Source organism: Stenella coeruleoalba, assembly GCF_951394435.1.
Source record: "Stenella coeruleoalba genome assembly, chromosome: 20".
Taxonomy (NCBI): Eukaryota; Metazoa; Chordata; class Mammalia; order Artiodactyla; family Delphinidae; genus Stenella; species Stenella coeruleoalba.
The window spans coordinates 35,282,966-35,305,336 of record NC_137166.1 but is presented as its reverse complement, the minus strand read 5'-3'; positions in this window follow the sequence as shown (position 1 = coordinate 35,305,336).

Here is a 22,371-nt window from a genome sequence, read left to right as displayed (position 1 = left end):
GGCTGATAGTTTTGCAATCCTTGCGGTGCGGGGTTCCGAGGTGGCGGCTACAGCTTGGGCTCCTCGGCTACCGTTGCTGTGACTGAACGCATCGCGGCCCACAAACGCTGGCATATCGCGCTCTTGCCTGCAACCGTCCTCTCCCGGGGAGGAGCGGGCGCTCGCCTGCCGCGTCAGGGACCTCGGTTGAGCGATCCCCGCGGGGCTTTGTTCCGCGGCCCAAGGGGTCGTCCCGCGCCGCGGCCCCGGTATCTACCACCCCTCCTGTTTTGTTTGCTGGTTTCACACAACGCCTCCTCTGGCCCTTCCCAACTCTACTCTTTCCCAAAGGAAGAAGAAACCGGCTGCCTTGGCCACGGACGTGGGACCCCACGCCTAAAGGGGAAGAGGTCCAAGACGCTTCCTTAGGTTTGAGCTGCTCTTCAGCAAAACCGGAAAGAGTTACAAAAGCTTATTTTAGTTGAAGAGTCTTTACATAAAAAATAAAAGGAAAATGTCATTCACGGTTCTTGACGGGTACAAGGTATATATAAGAGCAAACGCCAGTGTCAGACCTTTACAAACTCTGGATTTCCATGTAAGAGCCTCCATAAAGGTAGTATTCTGTGTGAAAACAAAAAGGTACTTTTTATATGAGATTTTAGAAACCACCAGGGAATAGTCTCCCATTACGTCCAAGTTCCCTAGCAATACAAAGTCAGATTTTCCATCTAAAAAAGATGGGAGGGGGCTTCCCTTGTGGTGCAGTGGTTGAGAGTCCGCCTGCCAATGCAGGGGACACGGGTTCGAGCCCTGGTCCAGGGGGATCCCACATGCCGCGGAACAACTAAGCCCATGCGCCACAACTACTGAGCCTGCGCACTAGAGCCCGGGAGCCACAACTACTGAAGCCCGCGTGTCTAGAGCCCGTGCTCGGCAATAAGACAAGCCACTGCAATGAGAAGCCCGCGCACCGCAACGAAGAGTAGACCCTGCTCGCCGCAAGTAGAAAAAGCCCGCGTGCAGCAACGAAGAACCAACGCAGCCAAAAGTAAATAAACAAATAAATTAAAAAAAAAAAAAAAGATGGGAGGGCTTCCCTGGTGGCGCAGTGGTTAAGAATCCGCCCAGGGGACACAGGTTCGAGCCCTGGTCCAGGAAGATCCCACATGCTGTGGAGCAACTAAACCCGCGTGCCACAACTACTGAGCCTGCGCTTTAGAGCTCGCGAGCCACAACTGCTGAAGCCTGAGCGCCTAGAGCCTGTGCTCTGCAACATGAGAAGCCACTGCAATGAGAAGCCCGCGCACCGCAATGAAGAGTAGCCCCTGCTTACCGCAGCTAGGATAGGCCCGTGTGCAGCAACAAAAACCCAGCACAGACAAAAATAATAAATTTTTTGTAAAAGGGAAATTTTTATGCAGGCACTCCACTGAAAACACACTCAAAAGTTTCTGCTTGGGTTTCCCTGGTGGCGCAGTGGTTGAGAGTCCGCCTGCCGATGCAGGGGACACGGGTTCGTGCCCCGGTCTGGGAAGATCCCACATGCCGCGGAGCGGCTAGGCCCGTGAGCCATGGCCACGCGTCCGGAGCCTGTGCTCCGCAATGGGAGAGGCCACAACAGTGAGAGGCCGCGTACCACCAAAAAAAAAAAAAAAGTTTCTGCTTGAAAGCCAGAGGCACACAAAGTTCTCTTAGGTACTAACGCAAGCTGCTAGTTCCCAGCTTTCCCCAAAAAACTTGTAGACTGTGTCTCTGTTGATACTTCTGTTCTCAACCTAGTACTTTGCTTTTTGTGGCTGCTCTCTTCCTCTGGGACCGTTAGCACAGTGTTTCTTGAGATTGGGAAAGTAAAAAACCAGGACCTAACCCAGGATTTAGGAAGGAGGTGGTAGGTCACTCCCCACAGTCCCTGCCCCACCCCACCCCACCCGTGCTTGAGGCAGATTCTCTGGAGTCATCCTCTAGAGAACAGGGCCTAGTAAAGGAAGTAATGAGGAAAACCAAGAAAGGTTCTTTTTCAGCAGTTATTTTGAGGTTTTTCAATTTCCATTCAAATAAGGCAAAACTGGGCATTACAAGATGGTATATGGTATATATTTTTAAGATATAAGGTAGAACTCAATAAACTAAATCAAAAAGGTAGACATGAATGGAATACTACTCAGCCATAAAAGAGTGAAATAATGCCATTTGCAGCAACATGAATGGATGTAGAGATTATCATACTAAGTGAAGAAAGTCAGAAAGAGAAAGACAAATACCATATGATATCACTTACATGTGGAATCTAAAATATGACACAAATGAACTTATCTATGAAACAGAAACAGACTCGCAAACATAGAGAACAGACTTGTGGTTGCCAAGGGGGAGGTGTGGTGGCGGAAGGATGGATTGGGAGTTTGGGACTAGCAGATACAAACTATTATATATAGAATGGATTAAACAAGAAGGTCCTACTGTATAGCACAGGGAACTATATTCAATATTCTGTGATAAGCCATAATGGAAAAGAACATGAAAAAAATATCTTTATGTATAACTGAATCGCTTTGCTGTACAGCAGAAATTAATACAACATTATAAATCAACTATACTTCAATAAAATAATTTTTTTGTGTGTGTGTGTGGTACACGGGCCTCTCACCGCCGTGACCTCTCTCTCACAGGCTCCGGATGCACAGGCTCAGCGGCCATGGCTCATGGGCCCAGCCGCTCCGCGGCATGTGGAATCCTCCCGGACCGGGGCACGAACCCGTGTCCCTTGCATCAGCAGGCGGACTCTCAACCACTGCGCCACCAGGGAAGCCCCAATTTTTTTTTTAATTAGGGAAGTTTGATGGGATAATGTAAGCCAGTGGGACACTATCTCTCTACCTTTGAGAAAACTACCTCTTTATAAAGAGAGGGCCAAGTACATTGGTCTCAAGGAAAACCTGGTATTTTCCTAGGAGCCAGACCAGAGAAAGTCCCAGATTCCCTAAGTTTTCAAACTATACTTCCCTCTCCCTTGGAGATTTGAGCTGTGTCTCATCAAAATCCAAGGAACAGTCTACCTTTTTTAAAAAAGGTAGACACGAAGCAAACATATGGTATATACAAAAGTACATAACATATAGTGGTGACACAGCTTACCAGAGTTAGGTTCTAATCTCTGCCCATAAAGAAAAAAATAAGTGTAATAAAAATTACCCTTGAAAATCCTTTGAATTGCCCATAAATTACAGTGCATATTATTTTGTGGCAATCAAAATTACAAATGCTATGCTTTGCCAAAATCAAATTTTGGCCCCTCATATCCCCGTTCCTTCTCCCTGTTAGACCATTAATACCCATTTATCAACAGCATTTTGTCCATCTGAAAATGACACTATCTCCTTTGATGCTAGAGTACCTTATAAATTGGTGGATTCTTTGCAGCTGCAGGGGTGCCCAGGACAAAGTGTCCCTTGGAGATGCCACACGTCAGTTACCAAGTGTTGGAGATTTCACGTCACCACTCAGAAGCAACTTCTGTTTCTGGAATTCTCACACTTGCTTTTCTTGGCTTGGTTTGTGCCTGCTCTCCTGTAGAAAAGTCGAAACTACGTCTCCTTCCTTCTCCCGCTTCCCTTTTATGCAAAACTAGCTCATTAGAATAATTTCATCCCCACTAATCTTACCTAGATTTGGGAGGGGCTTAATCTGATTTAGTTCATTCCTACTGAAGGTATGAATGGCTGATAGGTGTGGGTGGGACACAAACACACTGTTATAAGTTTTAAACATTTGAAGGAAAATAGCCCTACTGTGAAGTAACTAGGCATCCTTTTCTGAATAAGGAAGCAACCCTTCTTCCATGACAGTTAATCTATAAAGAAGCATTTTGTAAATTCTAAAGCCAACCCAAATTGTGCTCTACATGATGGGATTTCAGGATGAGTGCCAAATATTTTCAGGCCATATGGGGAAAATATTTCAGGGTAGGGAGCCTTCCTGGTCGCCTGAAATCACATCAAATGGCAATTTCATCTACTCCAATGGAATGTAAAGTGCTAATCCTGTAGGTGACCCATAATAAAGGCTCCAGTGATAGTAAGCGGCGTGACTTTCCTGTTTCCTACTTACGAATAAAGCAGGAGCTCATAATAGTATCTATATTTTAGGATCTTATTCGAATTCATAGTAACTTGACATTTAATATTGGTTAGAGACCAACTCATTGACATCTTCTCAAAAACAACTAGTCTTTCCATGATGTCTGGAGAGATTGTACCAAAAGATGAAGCAGGAGCGAGTGGAATAAGTAGAAAGTGTTTTGACGTACTGCATTAGTCCATGATTTTTACTAATTGAATCATGTTCAAAAGTGGATATCGTTTCTTTCACACGGAAATTTGCTAAAAATACACACATATACATACATTCTTCCTCTCTCCCACATTCTGTTGTATGACCATTTTAAACTGTTCTATAAATTAAGAGCACTCAGACACACCTATGTAGATCTTTGTACCCACCAGTGTTCTTAATTTAAGAAACATGAATTCAAATTTTATATAATGTGTATATATAGATACAGATGTGTGTGTGTATATATATATAAATATAAATCTCAGATATACAAAGTTCTGGTTTTTATTTTTTTTTTTTGGCCGCACTTGTGGGATCTCAGTTCCCTGACCAGGGATCGAACCTGGGGCCCCAGCAGTGGAAGCTCAAAGTCCTAACCACCGGACTGCCAGGGAATTCCTCAGGTATACAAAATTCTAAACTCCATTTTGTCCCTCCAATACAACAATACAATGCTACAGTAACTTTCCAAAGCTCCCCAAAGCTCAAAGCCTTAGCCCCACTTAGCATCACCCTCCCTTCTCCCAATCACCGGTGCCCTTTTTCCAAAGCATAAATCCTGCCTTTGTTAAGTCCTTCTCCTGCTCTAACTGATAGCTTTCTGTATGGGTCTCTGAAATCCCTGAGTTTTTTTGGAAGGCCCATTTCTCAAACTTCTCTTCTATCAAGCTTCTATTAGTTCACTGACTCATTTGATGAATGCGCTAGTACCATTCAAGGCACACTGGCTGTCCTCTATACAGTCAAAGCAAGTTGTCATTTGCATGGATTACATGCAATCCCAGATAACACCATCAAAGCTGGCAAAACCAGTTAAGACAGTACAGATGATTTCCAAGTGTCTAATGTCAATACAATTGTTTTATAACAGACCAGTTTACAAGGCCAAAGCCATCTCTCCTGGATCGTCGATGAGCTGTGTTTGTTTCCAGGCAATCATACATATCTCTTGCCCAGGAAACTACTGCTATCTTCTCTCACGTTAGACCATTAATACTCATTTATCATTCAGCTGTGGTGGAGAGCTCTGAAGACGTATTAGCATTCCCTTCCAAGCTTAGCTCTGCTGCTAGCCAAACTGAGAGCCTTTCTTGGCCTGAAACAGGGAAGCACTCCTCCCTCCCAAATACTAGATTCCTATCAGCTTTGCAAAGGAAAGCAGGTCCTCAACATGTCAGACATGCCTGAAGCAGAGCAGAAACAATGTTTTCTTTATCAGACACACCTGTTGACAGTCAGTCACTGTCTGGTGTTGGTGATTGTATTAAATAGCATCCAAGACAAATTCTGCCAAACAAGGTGGAGAAGAAATTGGAGATACAGCATGAACACCCAAAAACGTGATAGGGACTAACTGCCAAAAGTTCCTCAATGATCAGGAAATGCATTCATCCAGAACTGTTTTTTTCCTTGAATTGAATCTATTTCTTCACGAAACAGGTTATGTAATAGGCACTAAATTTTGCAAGAAGCTGGAAAATCATTTAGGTTTTTACGTACCTGGTGGTCTGTGGGGATTGGTGGTATTAAGAATAATTACATTCCAAATGTCAATCTTAAATCAGTGAAATGCAATTAGTATCCATCTGTCCAGTGCTTTTGATACAATCCCTGCCTCCCCCCGACCCCCAAACACGCACGTACTCATTTCCACAGATCCAGATCTTTTGTTTATAGTCATCAGAAGCTAGCCTTTTAAAAAATTCTATGTTGAGCTCCTGTTCTGTGCTAAGAAGTATACTAAGCCCTTCGCAGTGAGGGGCACAGCACATTCACCATTGTGTCCCCATCCAGGCCTAGCACAATGCCATAGAGAGCCCTCAAAATTTTTGTTGAGCAAATGAGGAAATATTAGACAAGGACCATGTCCTAAAAACCTCTGGCTGTCTATGGAATCTGTTTATGTTTTTTGTTTTATATGTTTTCATTCTTTGTTAGAAGACATTTGTTCCTTCTTTCTTGGAAGAACTAGCATTTATTGAACGCCTAACATGTGCTAAAATTTACAGGTTAGTTACTTTAAAATTAACAACACATATGAAGGGAGCATCGTATGGATGAGGAAACTGAAATGCAGAGAGGAAAAGTAACTTTTCCAAGGGTACCTAATAATAGGAGGTGGAGTGAAAGCTGACAGCCAGGCCTGCCTGGCTCCAAGGACTTCGCTCTTTGTTCTATGCCTGCGTTTCAACTAAGGTACACTGATCTATAAGAGTTTATACATGAGTTCTTCTCCAGAGCTCTCAAGTCCTTGATGAGAATTTTTAAATTCAGGATTTTCATTTTAATAATTTTAGAAGAATTAGTAAAAAGTACATGTTATTTTATCTGGACAACTACCTAAAACTGTCTATATTAATTTAAAAATTAAGGTGTCTGTGTAATATTAAGGTATAAGGGTGACTGCTGGAAGCGCTAAAGTTGCAAAGGGCTATTAGGAGGAGTGATCCAGATGAAGATGGGGTAGAGGAGAAGGAAAGGAATTTTCATTTGAATTATTTTAATCATATATATATGACACTACTTTTATAATTAAAAACAATAAAGGTAATAAAAAGTCTTTAAGGACACAAAGTCTGTGAGTTCTAGGCTTGAGTACTAAATTAGTGACCCCAAGCAAGTAATCTAAACTTTTTGCCACAGTTTCCTCATCTATTGTAACAGACCCTCTCTTCTAGGATGATTGTGAAAGTTAAATGAGTTAATCCATGTAAAACATTTAGAACAGGGCCTGGCTTGAGTAGACAGAAAACAAAAAACCAAAAAACAACAGAAGGGGGCTGGCAGATGGAGTCTGGTAGATAGAATAATGCCCCCCCCAAAGCATCCACAACCTCCCCCCAAGAACCTGTGAATATGTTGGGAGAGGGACTTTGCAGGTATGATTGAGTTAAGGATCTTGAGATGAGGAGATTATCCTGGGCTATCCTAGTGCATCAAATGTAATCACAGGGTCTTGTAAGGGAAAGAGGGAAGTAGGAGAGTTGACAGAAGGAGACGTGAGGAGGGAAGCAGAGGTCAGGGCGATGCCAGGAAAGAGTAGGAAGAGCCTACTCTAATAGTCAGGAAATGCAGGCGGCCTCCTGAGGCTGGAAAGGCAAAGGAAATGCATTCTCCCCTGGATCCTCCAGAAGGAACTAGCCCTGCCAACACCTTGACTTTAGCCCGGTGAGGCTGATTTCACACTGCTGACATCCAGAACTGTAAGAGAATACACTTATGTCATTTTAAGTCATTACGTTTGTGGTCATTGATTGCAGCAGCAATAGGAAATGGGTGCAGACACAAAAGGAAGTCTAAGTCCTCAGTCAATGTGGATTGAAAGAGAACTGAGGGGACTTCCCGGGTGGTCCTGTGGGTAAGACTCCATGCTCCCAATGCAGGGGGACTGGGTTCAATCCCTGGTCAGGGAACTAGATCCTGCATGCATGCTGCTACTAAGAGTCCGCATGCTGCAACTAAAAGATCACGCGTGTTGCAACTAAGACCCGGCACAGCCGAAATAAATAAATTAAGTAAATAAATATTTAAAAAAGAGAAAAGATTGGTTTGGCTATTTGGGGTCTTAAAAAAAAAAAAGAAGAAAGAGATGCGAGGGTCCACTGAGGATGACGCACTTTTGAATATCACAGGACATCTGGAACAAAGCAAAAGCATCCCTGGGCAAACCTGCTAACAGAGTGAAGGCGGAAGGATGTCTACCTCATGGGGTTATGTTAAGATGGAAAAGGCTATCAGAGCACATCGAACTCCATGTTTACCTGCATTCAGCCTCACAGCCTTTGAATCCCTTGAGCCTACTGAGAGAAAGCAAGTGCGTGTCTGCTAATATTTTAGTGAAACTGTCCCTGCACGTTTGAACACTTGATTCCTAGTAACTGTCTCTTTGGTACGCAATAAGAAACAGCTTCTCACAGCTCATTTCTTAATCAACAGAAACAATGATTAACCCAGCTGACTTTCCAGCACGTGTGTATGCATATTATAGACACATTTCATTTCTTTCTTGTTCTTCCTTTCTTTTAATAAAAATGTAGCCTTCAAAGATATCCTGGAAAAAGCACTCAGGCTTACAACATTATAGCTTTAATGAGCCAAGAATTCTATTTTTTCCCTATTACACAGAACGATAATTCTTAACAGCTTAAATTTTCAAAGCACTTCACAAGCATTTCATTAATCCTCTCCACTGCCACAGAGAAGGAAACTGATATTCACAGTATCTCATCCTGACATCCTTTAATTTGGCAAGACTTCCGCTGGCTTCGAAAAAGCATCTGTACCACTAAGGTTATTTGGGTCACCGTTGCTTAATCGGTCTTCCTTACCTAATGAAAACTGGTCATCGGAGCAGTTTAACTTGTCATCTCATGAGGGCTAGATGGGGCAGGGGGGCTGCTTTGAGCCTGGAAGAGGAACGGCAGTGATTCCCTCAGAGAAATGACAAAGCTCGTCTGTACCGAACCTGAGAGATTGGGCTCGTGATTAAGGCCCACTGCCAGTTGCATCAGAGCCTGATTCACTCCACAGAACTGGGGCACGATGCGTATCGGGACGCCCTTCTCAGGCCTGGGTTCTCCAGGGGCCCGGGACAATCAGCCGTTGAACTGCTCTGTGCTCTTTGCTTAGCCTCTCGGGTGCGTGGGAAGCTCTAGGAAGCCTACTTTTCTCTCTATTCAGACCTGCTTCCTGAAGATTTCACTGATATAGACCAGGAGCACAGCCTTGCAGACCGAACCCTACTCTCTGCCAGCCATGCCCCACGGGTGTGGCCTCTCCCCTCTGCAGCCTCCCAGCAGACCCACTCCATTGACTACAATTTTACCAGCTAATCTCTTCCACTCCATTATGTCAGTTTACACAGTGGCCAGAATAATGTCAAATCCCATTTTCAATTCAAGGAAACAAAGTTCAAGAAATGCTTTCTGAGTGCCTGCTTTGTGCCAGGTACTGCCAAGTTCTGGCTAGATAAGGTCCCAGACCCTTAAGAACCTTGGTTTTAAGTCAGATAAATAGGCAAATAACTCTAATACAAGTACAATAATGAAGGTGCCAGCAGGTTGTTACTGAGAGAAGAGGGCATGAAGAGAAGGGGCAGAGAAGGGAAAATATCATTTGTGGGGGAGGGAGGAATCACTGGAGGGCTTTGAACAGACTTGGTATTTAATGTGGCCCTTACATGACATTTTAATGAGCATAATGAGAAGGGGTGATATCATGTTAAAACAAGAAATATGTATTTGGTTTTTGTTCCTGACAGAGGCTCCTGTGTTCCAGACCCTTCCGTTTCTCATCCTGTGTACGTCTCCATCTAGCTGTTCTTTTGTATCCTTCATAATATCCTTTATAATAAACTGGTAATGGTACGTAAAGCACTTTTCTAAGTTCTGTGAGCCGTTTCAGCAAATTTTCAAACCTGAAAGTAAGGGGGTGTGGGAACCTCCAACTTTGTAGCCAAGCTGATAGAAGTGTGGGCACTTAGGGGACCCAGTGCTTGGGACTGTCATCTGAAGTGAGGGCATTCTTGTGGGACTGTGCCCTTCAACCTGCAGGGCTGACACCGGCTCCACGTAGACAGTGTCAGGACGGGGTTGTCTGGAGAATTGAACTGGTTGCTGGTCTGGAAGAATTCCGCACCTTTGGTGTCAGAAGTATTGGGAGTAAAAATAACTCAGAGAGGGTGTTCCAGACCAAAGGACTCGGGAACATGCAGGGTATGTGGGAAACAAAAGCCTGGCTTGGCTGGGCCCTGGAAGAGATGCAGCTGGACAGCTAGGTTGAACCAGACTGTAGAGCTCTGTGGCCAATGCGGTTTTATTGATGTGTTGCACCAACTTAGATTATTCTTGCACCATTGTCAGAATATTCTCCAGATCCACATATCATCTGTACTCTACTTCATATTATTCTCAAGTCAATTTCTGTTTATTGTTTAAATGTAATAAACACTCTGTACCAGGGGTCAGCAACTGGCCCCGCAGACCAAATCTAGCACACCGTCTGTTCTTGTAGGACCCACTGGCTAAGAATAGTTTTACTTTTTTAAATGATTGGAAAACATGAAAAGAAGAAGAATATTTAATGACGTGTAAAAATTATATGAAATCCAAATTTTAGTGTCCATTAAAAGGCTTTGTTTGACACACCTACCACCATTCATTTACATGTGGTCCACGGCTGCTTTTGCAGTGTAACAGCAGAATTGAACTGTTACGACATAGACCGTACATGGCCCTCCTAGCCTAAAATATTCACTCTCTGGCCCTTTACAGGAAAAGATTGCCAACTTCTGATCTATAATAAATGTATTAACATGTGCATTTGGAAATCCTGTCACTTGTCATAATGAAAAGCAACTGGAACAAATAATTTAAAAATAAAAGTAATGCCAGAGGTACACACTCAAGTAACACTTGGGAAAGCAGTGATTTGTTGAGCACCTACCTGGCAGCAGGTGTTTTTTGCTAAGTGTCTTTAAAAGGGATGGTAATGATAGCAGCTACAGTGTAGCTCCTGGTTTAATGTGAACAAGAATAAGAACTTTATGTACATTATCTCTTTTAATCCTCAAGACGCCTGATTGGAAGTAATGCTATTCCCCTTTTGGAAATAGGAAACCACAGGCTCATGGAGGTGAGGCTTCTTGCCCAGGGTCACATTAGTAGTAAGTGACACATCCAAGATTTCACCTCAGGTCTTGGGAGTTCAAGCCTATTGGAGGTTAAACATCAAAGCACCATAATCTCACAGACTGTGAGACCTGGGATGCCCAGCTGAAAGTCTGTAACTAGGAGGAGCCCTTGAAAGGTTTTGAGCCAGGGGAGTAACATACTCAGAGCCATGCTGTATAAGGATCAATTCAGGCATGCTGAGCAGGAAGGAGTGGACCGGGTACCCTGGAGACAGAGTGACCAATTCATAGGCTCTCATACTAGATTAGTGACACTGTCTTGGTGGTAAAATCCAAAGGGCTTAGTGGTGAAATGGGGGAGAGGGAAGGGTCAGAGTCCCTGAGGTTATGAATCTTGGTGATTATGGGCTGATGAGCAGATTGGAGGAGGGGGTCTAAATGTAGACTTGGCAGGCTGAGCGGCTTCTGGGGTATGCAGCTGGAGAAGTACAGCAGACAGGAGGAAATTTGGGGATGGAATTTGAGAAAAGAGTGTGCTTTGGGGTATCTCTACCTAGAAGGGTTGCTTAAAATCATAGAAGTTGGGCTTCCCTGGTGGCGCAGTGGTTGAGAGTCCGCCTGCCGATGCAGGGGACACGGGTTTGTGCCCTGATCCGGGAGGATCCCACGTGCCGCGGAGCGGCTGCACCCGTGAGCCATGGCCGCTGAGCCTGCGCGTCTGGAGCCTGTGCTCCGCAACGGGAGAGGCCACAGCAGTGAGAGGCCCGCGTACCACACACAAAAAAAAAAAAATCATAGAAGTTAATGAGAGTTTCAAGGACAAGAGTATACCGAGAAACAAAAGGGTATTAGAGAACGTCCATGTTCAGAGAGAGGAAGGAGGAGGAGAAACCAGCTGAAGAGTGAGATAAAGAGAGCAGATGGGAGGAGGGGGCGCTAGTGAGGGGCCAGAGCACAGAACCAGAGGGATGACAACTAGGAGAAAAAGGGACTTGTAAGATTGCTGGGGGCCGGAGGGGGGGGCGGGGGTGGTGGTGTCTGTGTACTTCCATGACCAGAGGAAATAGGAGAGGCAAGGTAGGAAGAAAGCGGTGAAAGATTCAAAGACCCAAGAGAAGCAAGAAGTAATGATTGAAAAAAAAAGCAAGGAGGGAGATTAGCCTTTGCAAGGAAGAAAGACCTAGCTTGGTCATTGTGATGGTTTAAAAATATATCCACAGGGTTTCTCTGGTGGCGCAGTTGTTGGGAGTCTGCCTGCCGATGCAGGGGACACGGGTTTGTGCCCCGGTCTGGGAAGATCCCACATGCCGTGGTGCGGCTGAGCCCGTGAGCCATGGCCGCTGGGCCTGTGTGTCCGGAGCCTGTGCTCTGCAACGGGAGAGGCCACAACGGTGAGAGGCTCGCGTACCTCAAAAAAAAAAAAAAAAAAAAAAAAAAAAAAAAAAATATATATATATATATATATATATATATATATATATATCCACAAATATACCTTCTTTTAAAAATAGAGCTTAAGGAATTCCCTGGTGGTCCAGTGGTTAGGACTCCACGCTTTCACTGCTGAGGCCCAGGTTCAATCCTTGGTCAGGGAACTAATCCCTCAAGCTGCACAGTGCAGCCAAAAAAAAGAGTAGAGCTTAATCCCCCAACCCCTCATTGTGGGTTGGACTTGGTGACTCATTTCTTACAAATAAAATAGGACAAAAGTGATGGTGTGTCACTTTCAAAAGCGGTCCAAAAAAGGCACTTTATCTTCTTTCTTGTTCTCTTTCTTTTGCATTACTTGCTCTAGGAGACCCAGCCACTTTGTCATGAGAATACTCAAGTTACCCTCTGGAGAAGTCCACATGGTGAGCAACCCAGGCTGGTCACCAACAGCTAGCGAGGAACTGAGGCCTCCAGCCAACAGCCTTGTGAGTAGGCTGTCTTGGAATGATCCTCCAGCCCCAGTCAAGCCTTCAGATGATGGCAGCCCCAGCCAGCCATCAGCTTGACTGCAACCTCATGAGACACTGAATTAGAACCACCCAACTAAGCCACTCCCAAATTCCTGACCCACAGAAACTGTTTAATAATCTATGTTTGTTGCTTTAAACTGCTAAATGTGGGGTGATTTGATATACATCAGTAGGTAACTAATAAAGTCACTAATAGGAGTCTCCTGACCAGAAACCACTAGAATGTCCCCCTTCCCTAGAATACCTTAGAAATTTAAAACCTAAAGCGACCTCAAGGACTCCTATTCCAATTCTCCAGAGTGGGAAAGGGATGGTGGCAGAGCTTATACAAAGACCTGTATTTCCAAATTCCGCATGCAAAGTGAAACCTCTCTGCCCAGCTGCAAGGCCCTTCCTCCTTAATGCATTTGCCCATCCACTCATCCAACACATATCAATTAAGCACCTACTCCATCTAGGTGCTGGGAAAACAGCATTAAGCAAGACAGACCTGCTCTCTGGAGTTTACATTTTAATGGGGAAAGGCAGTGATGATGTGAGCAATCACATAATAATTTCAGACGGAATTAGGTGTTGTGGAGAAAATAAAACAAGGTGATGAGGAGACTGACTGGATGGGGGTGTATGACTATTGGTAGAGAGAAAGCAATAGCCCTGCCCCGACCATCATGGATGGGAGCCAGACTGAACAAATGGAGGCTCCAGACACATGTCTAAGTACTGAAAAAGGATGATCCAGGTAACGGGCTATTTATTAATGAAAATATGTTCTATTCTCCTATGAGGACACATACACCCTCATAAAGAATTCCAGGTCTGGGGTCCGGTGGTCCCGTGGTTACAACTCAGGGCTCTCACTGCCAGGGCCTGGGTTTGATCCCTGGTCAGGGAACTAAAATCCTACAAGGTTCACAGCTCGGCCAAAAAAAACAAAAACAAAAAAAACACGTTTGAATTTAAAATCTGCAGGCTTCCTAGAGTTTCCCACTGGAACCTGGCAGCCCAGAGGCCAGCTTGACCTTTAGCTCTCCTCCTGACCTTCTTCTCTTCCCACGCTCCCTCACCCCACTCTGTCCCGCACATCACCTGGGTGCATGTGGCACTGCAGCACAGTGTCCCAGCTCTGGCCTCACTCCCTCCCAAACATATGCATAAGCAATGTTCTCTTGTGGTTCTGTCCATCCTCTAAAAGCGGAGGGGCACACAGCCTTGGGAGCAGTCCCAGGGCCCTTGAACTGGGATCCAATGGTCCTGGGAGCTGAAGTGTGGTCCAGAAGGGGGCTCCAGGTGGGCCCCTCTTAGACTCTTCACTCCTGAGGGGCCTGGGCAGAGGAGGGCCAAAGCTAGTCTGTTATAGATGTTTCCTATTGCTGCTCAAATTACCACAAACTTAATGGTTTAAAATGATGCCAATTTATTATCTTCTAGTTCTGTAGGTTGTAAGTCTGGTGGGACCTCACAGGACTGAAATCAAGGTGTCAGAAGGCTATGCTCCTTTCTGGAGGCTCTAAGGGAGAACCCATATCCTTGCTCATTCAGGCTGTTGAGCAAGTGTTTGACCACTTCAAATCCTTCCTCCTTTATCATCCATCTCATTCTCCAGCCCAAACTGTTTCTGTACTTGCTTCTACTTTTGAAGGCTCATATGATTAAATTGAGCCCACCCAGAAAGTGCAGGATAACCTTCCCATTTCAAGATCAGCTGACTAGCAGCTTAGTTCTTCCTACAACCTTAATTCCCTTTTGCCATGCGACATAATATAGTCACAGATTCTGGGGATTAAGACATGGACATCTTTGGTGTGGGGGGCATTCTTCTGCCTTCCACAGGTGGCAAACCTAAGGGATAGCTTCTCGGAGAAGGTGATTGAGAAGTGAGATCTGAACATCGCAAAGGAGCCAACCATGAGAAAATCTAGGGCCATGCGGTGGCTATTTAAATTGGAATTAATTAAAATTAAGTAAAACAAAAAATGTATTCCTCAGTCACACTAGCCACATTTCAAGTATGCAATATTCATATTTGGCTAGTGGCTACTGTATCGGATTATGTAGGGTAATAGAACATTGTCATCATCCCAGAAAGTTCTATTGACCAGAGCTGATCCAGAGGAGTTCCGGGCAGAGGGAAAGGCACGTGCGAAGGTCCTGGGAAGGACACAATCCCATTGGGCTACAGACAGATATAACACACACTAGAAACAGAAGCCTGACTTCTCTGTATTCCTGACACCACAGAATCATAGACTGATCATAGACAATTAGCACTGGAAAATGTCTTTGAAGGCCCTGGGCCACCTCCCCCACCAAATACAGGTCCCACTTCAAGATAGCCTGGATGCATCCCAAGTTCTCCTAACTCTCAGTTGATTGCCCTTCCCTGACACCTCACTGCCTTCCCTACCAGGAAGACCACCTCTCTGCCAGTACACCTCCTCCTTTCTTTCAAGAGCCAATCCAAAGAGCACCCTTTCAGAAAATCTTCCCAGCTTTGTTGTAAAGAAACAGAGAGGCACCAGGGACACAATCTGGCCAGCAGCCCGTCCCTTTTGTTCTCTGTTAAATGTCTATATGTCTTGTGTCCGTAACTAAATTGCACAAGGACTGTGACTTCTCTGTGTTTGTTTTCCCAACAGCAGAGAGCAAAGATGACTGAAAAGTTTTCCGTGAAGGAAGGAAAGAAGGACGGTAGGTAAGTTGAAGAATAGAAGGATATAGGACTCAACTGCAGAGTCCTAACAGTAATTTCAGACTGTTAGGTGATGTGCAAGATGTCTCTGTTTAGTCTGCAATGTGGCTGAGAAGAGGTGGTCTATGTGACCAGCGCTGAGCTGGGACAACTAACTCTTTAGCACCTTCACACTTATCTTTAAAGAAGACCTCTCTCATCTTAGATTTGTCTTGGGCAACTCCCTTAGCATATGTGTCCATTTTTTGCTCCCTTTGAGTATATACTTTCTAGACTCCTTGAAGGGAAGTTTTAGGATGAAAAGAGACTAGAATTAGAAAAACAGTGACCATTGTTGTTAGGGATCTCCTTAAGAGATTCTATCAATAGAATTTAAAAGGCTCCAATTTGTAGGTAATTCCTTGATCCCCCTCTTTCTTGCTGGCTGAACATGCCAACCAAAATGATTTCCTGAACACAAAGAGAAAAAATACTGGCTTTCTTTACTCAGTTTAAATCTTTCCTTCTCTAATTAATAATGCAAACTTCTCCTGCACAACCCCACCTGGTAGAATATGCGTTCGTGGAAAACCACAGGGTATTTATGTGAAAATGGATTTGAGGTGTGCAGTCCCCAGGAGGTCATTAAATTTTGGCCCAGGAAAGTGAGATATTCATGCAGTGAAGAACTGAGTTTTTACAACTGAACCTGGGCACTTGGTGCTTGAGTGGACAGCGGTGATCAGATTTCTAGACATCCTTCGCCAGCTTGATCAGTATCACAAGACCTGAAGGTCATGAGAGAGGGCATCCAGAGCTGAGACAGGAAGCAAAACCTCAGGGCAGGTGGGCATCTTGTTAAGTAAGTCATTCAGCAGCTTCCAAATAATTTTTGTGTGATTCTATAAACTGTGCTAACTACGGTGTGTTTTTTTATTTCTTGGAAAGAGTGTAAGATCTGAGTGGTTGCATTTTTTGCTCTCTGGGTATTAAGGAACAAGGCAGGACATTATGCACTTGACACCCTTCAGGACCTTGTTGTTATGGCAACGGGGACGGGCAAGCGTAGATTTCCTGACACTGAGAGAGCCTCAAAGTCAATATAAGGATGCGCGTTTGTGAAACCCAGGTGGTGAAGGAAAAAGCAAATAAATACGGTCCCTCCTGCTCCCTGGCAAGGGCTGCACAAAGGAGCCCATTAAACTAATTGACGCAGGCCCTGCTGGGGAGCTGACAAAATTCCCAGTTAGGGTTAGGTTTCTCCAGCTTATTCCGAAGCTGGGATCTCAGATGTCCTCTATCTCAGCGAAGCTGGGTCACAGGGGGCCCACGGAGAAGGGGCAAAGCAATGGGCAGGGGTCTAGAAAAGACCCCAACTCCCCGCCCACTGAGGGCTCACCAGTCAGTGCCTTCTCTCTGAGATTCCCCATTCGTGAAGTGGGGGGGTCAGCCCGGAAACACTTTTCCAGCTCTAGTTCTGTAAGTAGAGGCTCTAGGAGACGTAAGTTACTGGACGCCCACCCTGTGGCAGCCACTTACATGAACTCACGTGATCCTCACAACCCCAGGAGGGTCTCCCCACTTTATAAATGAGGAAACCCTTTTCAGGAAATGGAACCAGCCCAGCTGAGGTCCCTACAAGTAGGCAGTCGTGCAGCTGGCCTTCACACAGAGGTCTGAGTCCAAAGTCCCTTTCTTCACACCCCTCTATCTCCCTGTCGCCTTCTATTTCTTTACCACCTTCCATTACAGGTGACTGAGCCTGGTGAGCCTGCTGGAAGGACCCGTGAAGCCGTCCTGCCTCCCTGAGGCCCTCAGAGTCCTGCCATGTATTCACATGTCACAGTCCTTGGTCCCCAGCTCCCTTGTTCCCTGGGCCGCTCCCTCTCTTTACTTGACTGTGAGCACGCTGGGCCCCACACCACGCTGAGCTCTTCACAGGCTCCCGTGACCCTCATTACAACCCTATGAGATAGGCACCATCGTCGTCCCTGCTTTACAGAGGACAGAACAGGCCTAGAGAGGTTAAGTAGCTGTCAGAGGCTGCACAGCTGGGTTTGGGTAGGAGCCCAGAACATTTCACCTGTGAGGCAGCAGTGCTGTCCTGCAATGGGTCAGCTGTCCTAGCAATGTGCACGCTCCATTACCCAGACAGGGTCAGCTATTAAGAAGGCCACACTCCAGGAGCTGAGGGTCTGGTGTCAAATCCACTGTTCCACAGTTGCGTTCTGAATGCCCAGGCTGCCAGGAAGAGGACGCCGTCTGCTCGCAGGCTTTCTGCCGCTCCATGAGGACTCGCTGGAAACTTGGTTTTTTAACTGACTTTGGCTGAATGTTCCCATTACTCACAAAGATGATCTGAAGCCTGGGACATGAGAGCAAGGAGGTGGCCCTTTGAGCAACGGGATTCCCACATTTGTCTTGTAACCCAGGACCCTGCTTTAAACCTTCCGATGGCTTCTCACCACACCAGAATACAACCCAGTCTCCCGCCCTACATGATCTGGCCCTAGCTTACCTCTCTTACCCTTGATCTTCACATGACTATAAATCTGGCCTCAGTTTGTTTGTCGCCTCTTCAAAGAGCCCCTTTAGTTTGTTTATTCATTTATTTGCTGACCACCCTGCTCTCCCCAACCAAGGAGCACACAATAAATATTTATTTGAATTTACTACCATTTATTGGTTTTGATCCTTGTTGATTAACTCAAGGCATCAGCAAAAGTAGAACCCTGCTTTTGGGAGACAATTGTCCATGGGTCTCTTAACTGAAACAGGCTGTTTTAGGGATGTCTGTGTAGTGAACAGCTTTTGAAGCGAGAGGTGGTACCTCCCTCCGGAGCATAGAGCAAGTTTGCTGATGAGACAGAGAGAGTGGATTGCTCTGGAGCAAATGAGTTTACTGGCCATCATAAAGGATTTGGATTCCCAAATACATGCAGGGTTCCTCTCCTGGAATGCAACCCACTGTGAGTGCACGTGACACCTTGCCCTCTTCACGTCACCCTGTGGGAATTGGGGCTTGGGAAACAGATACAAGAAACTGCTCATACTCAGCTGCTGCTATTGCTGTGAGTGATCAAATCTTTTGCCTCTGTCCCAGGAGTCTCATGTCTTCTGCCAACATCCGTAGAACTGTGGCAGGATAAATAGCTTGCAAGAAACGTAAAGGCCTGATTCTTTCAGGCGTTCTCGACGCCAACAACCAAGTTTGCTTCAGGTGATGCAGCTTCAATTCACTCATGCTCCCAGCGTCCAGACACAGCACAGAGTCACAGTGACCGGAAGTCTCTGTTATTTCTGGGGTATAAAATTGCCAGGGAAGTTGTTTAGATGCTGTCATAACACTAACACTATAAGGAAATCCCATTAACATTGCAGTACATTATAAGCTTTGCAGCACTAAGATGTTGCCAATTTTGCATCATCCTCAGAAAAAAAGAAAAAGAGTGAGGCTTATCAAACATGTTGAGCTATCTTTTTGTGCGTCTGTGTTGGCCGGTATCACTGCCCCGTCTGGTCCCCGGGCAGCACCATGGGGCTCCTCTCCCATAATCCTGATGGAGCAACCTGGGCTGGGAAGACTTCTGTTCCCACATCACATACTTGCGTATTGTTATAACTTTTTACTGTTAGCTGAATGACTTTACAATAAAAAAGATTTTATATACTAAAAAATAAAATACAATTCATTATAACATCAAAAATAAGTTCCACCATCAAATAAAGAGAAAGAAAATTTTAGAGTCTGCTAAACACTTTGGACATTGGTCCCTCTCTTTCCCCTGTTTTATAAAGAGATTATTTTCTTTGTTTTGTGTGTGTTCAGGGATCAGTGGGGGAGGGTGTCAATAACCGAACAGAAAAAAAAAAACAAAAATAACCCAGAGAAGTTCTTTGAAAATTCACTCACTCATTTAAAAAAATATATTGTTTTCCTATCTGTACTCAGCTCAGTGGGGACTAGAAAAATGTACGAGCTCTCATTCCCTACCCTTAAGGAGTTTACCATCTCATGAGGGAAGTGACTGGGACACAAATCATTTGAATAATTTGAATAACCCCGGAGGTGAGTTCTGCCCTACAAGAGTTAGGAATTTCATGCAGGGAGCACACCTCAAAGTAGGAGGCAGCATCTAACTTGGACCCAAGGCTGGGCGTGGAGGGACCATGCTCGTTCTAGGGGCACAGAGGCATGGGTGCTGGGCAAATGAGTCTGTGCTGGGAGGAGGGGAGCTACCTCTGGATGCATGGGTAGAGTCAGATTGGGTTTGAATACTTAAGAAACTTGGACTATATTGATTATTACCGTGTGTTTGTGTGTGGGACCAAGTTTCTGAATGGAGAAAGAAGGCAATACAAAGGGGACCATGGGAGAATAGGGAAATGTTGGAGGGCTGAAAATCATGGTGAAGGAAAAGGCAAATGTAGAAGAAAAGGAATGGGACCGACCGGAGGCCAGAGTGTGTAGGAAGTGACTCCGCTCTCCTTGTTACCAAACTCAGGTTCGGTTGTTGGCTGCTTGAAAGCCAATATTTGAGAGACAAGTGTTGGTAGGAAAGGAAAGCTTGCTTTATTCAGAAGATCAGCAACTGGGGGAGAAGACAGATTTGTGTCTAAAGGTCAACTCCTCACTGACGATCAGGGGCAACAGCTCTTAAAGGGGAGTTTCGGGGGTGTACAGGCAGAGGGAGGGGGCTATGTGCAGAGCAGCACAGTCAGCTCTGACAGTCATCTTGAAATTGGTCCTGTGGTGGTCTGATCACATCATCTTGATTGTTTAGATACGTGAGATTTTCTAATTGTGTAAGATGGAGGAGCTTATGGCATGGCTGCAGTCTGGTCATCATGCGGTTAAATTCTTCCCTCTGATGGGGATTTCAGTATCTGCAAAACAGCTTAAAGCACATGGCTAAGAATATTACCTATAGCCCTTGAGGAGGAACTAAAGAGCCTCAACTTTGTTTAATTATTATTTTGTCCTGTTTGACTAATTTCCTTTGGTTCTGATTTTCTCATTTCTCTGATTAATTTTATTCTTTGGCTAAAGTGTCTTTACAGGCAAAAGGCAGGTGGAGGACATGGGGGCAGGGGGGTCTATCCTAGGAAGGCCCCTAGGGTCCTGCTCTGTTACACTTTTTTTTTTTGGCCGTGCCACGCGGCATGCGGGATCTTAGTTCTCCGACCAGGGATTGAACCTGAGCCCCCTGCATTGGAAGCACGTAGTCTTAACCACTGGACCGCCAGGGAAGTGCCTGTTACCCTCTTTCCTAGTCACAGAGAGGGGTTGTGAGATGCATGTATTTATAGATGGAGGGATTAACACAAGTCTTTACCTGGTTCCTATTTCAGAGCACCAGTTCAACTATTACAGATTTCAATCTTTTAATTTTAATGAATTCTTAAGTCATCCTTTTGGTGTGTAGGCTTCATTCTACTTTGCTGAACATTTTTGAGTGGCACAAATCTCTGAGGGTCGTGGAATTTTATTTTATTTTTTAAATTATTTAATTTTTTTTTTGGCTGCATTAGGTCTTCGTTGCTGCACGCGGGCTTTCTCTGGTTGCGGCGAGCAGGGGCTACTCTTCGTTGCAGCACTCAGGCTTCTCATCGTGGTGGCTTCTCTTGCTGTGGAGCACAGGCTCGAGGCACGTGAGCTTCAGTAGTTGCGGCTCGTGGACTCTAGAGCGCAGGCTCAGTAGTTGCGGTGCACGGGCTTAGTTGCTCCGTGGCATGTGGGATCTTCCGGGACCAGGGCTCAAACCCATGTCCGCTGCATTGGCAGGCGGATTCTTAACCACTGCACCACCAGGGAAGCCCGGGTCGTGGAATTTTAAAATGTTAGCACTGGAGAAACGTCTATGGTTATTGGCACAAACCCTTATTTAATATTCAACGTTCTCTAACTTAAAGGATTGAGCAACAATTCTTGTCATCCTAGAAAATAAAAATAAGGGCTTGTTTCTTTTTTCTTTCTTTTAAACCAAACATAAGGGCTTGTTTCTTTTTTCTTTCTTTTAAACCAAAACAAATAGCGTGTTAGGTGGAACGTGTGAGGCTCTTGTCAGGAGAGACATTCCAGGTAGCCTAAAATACTCTAAATGGAGCTCACACACCATCCTTCCCATAGGGAACTCAAATCTGCCCCTTAGTGCAGAGGGAGAGGGCTTATCAGTCACATCCATGAGTCAGCCAGGCCGCTCCACATACTAATTACCTAACATGCAGCAACAAATCCGGAGTAGGCCAGGGGTCACAGTGCACACGCCTGAGTAATGCTTACCAAGGGGCTGCCAAGTAGCTGAGTGCATTCTCCTCCCTCGGCCCTATCCCATCTCAGTGTCCCTGTGTCATGGAGGCTGACAAGGTGGCTCTCCGGGGTCCTACAGGGATCAAGGATGGGCAGTGTCCAGGAAGTGGGCTCTGCCCTGAGCTCTCAGGGTGTGCCAGAAGTCTCCTCCGTCTGGTCCTGCCCCTTCTTGGCACTCACATGGGAATTTCGTGACGTCCCTCTGCACCTCCTAAATGTTAATTACAGATGTGTGTCTCTACACGACTGCCTCGGCAAGATGCATGGCAACCCTGCTGATGGAAACACTTCTGCTGAAGAGGTAGGGAGTCAGGGCGAGGACACTATTGCACAACCGTCACCTCATGCAATTCTTCCACTAAGAACGATTTGTTACTTAGTGACCAGAGCAATTTGTCCCAGCTAGAAAATCACCCATCCCAAACAGCACGCAAAAACCATCTATGACCCCAGTCTTGTCCACCAGTCTTCAAACGTGGGTTCATTT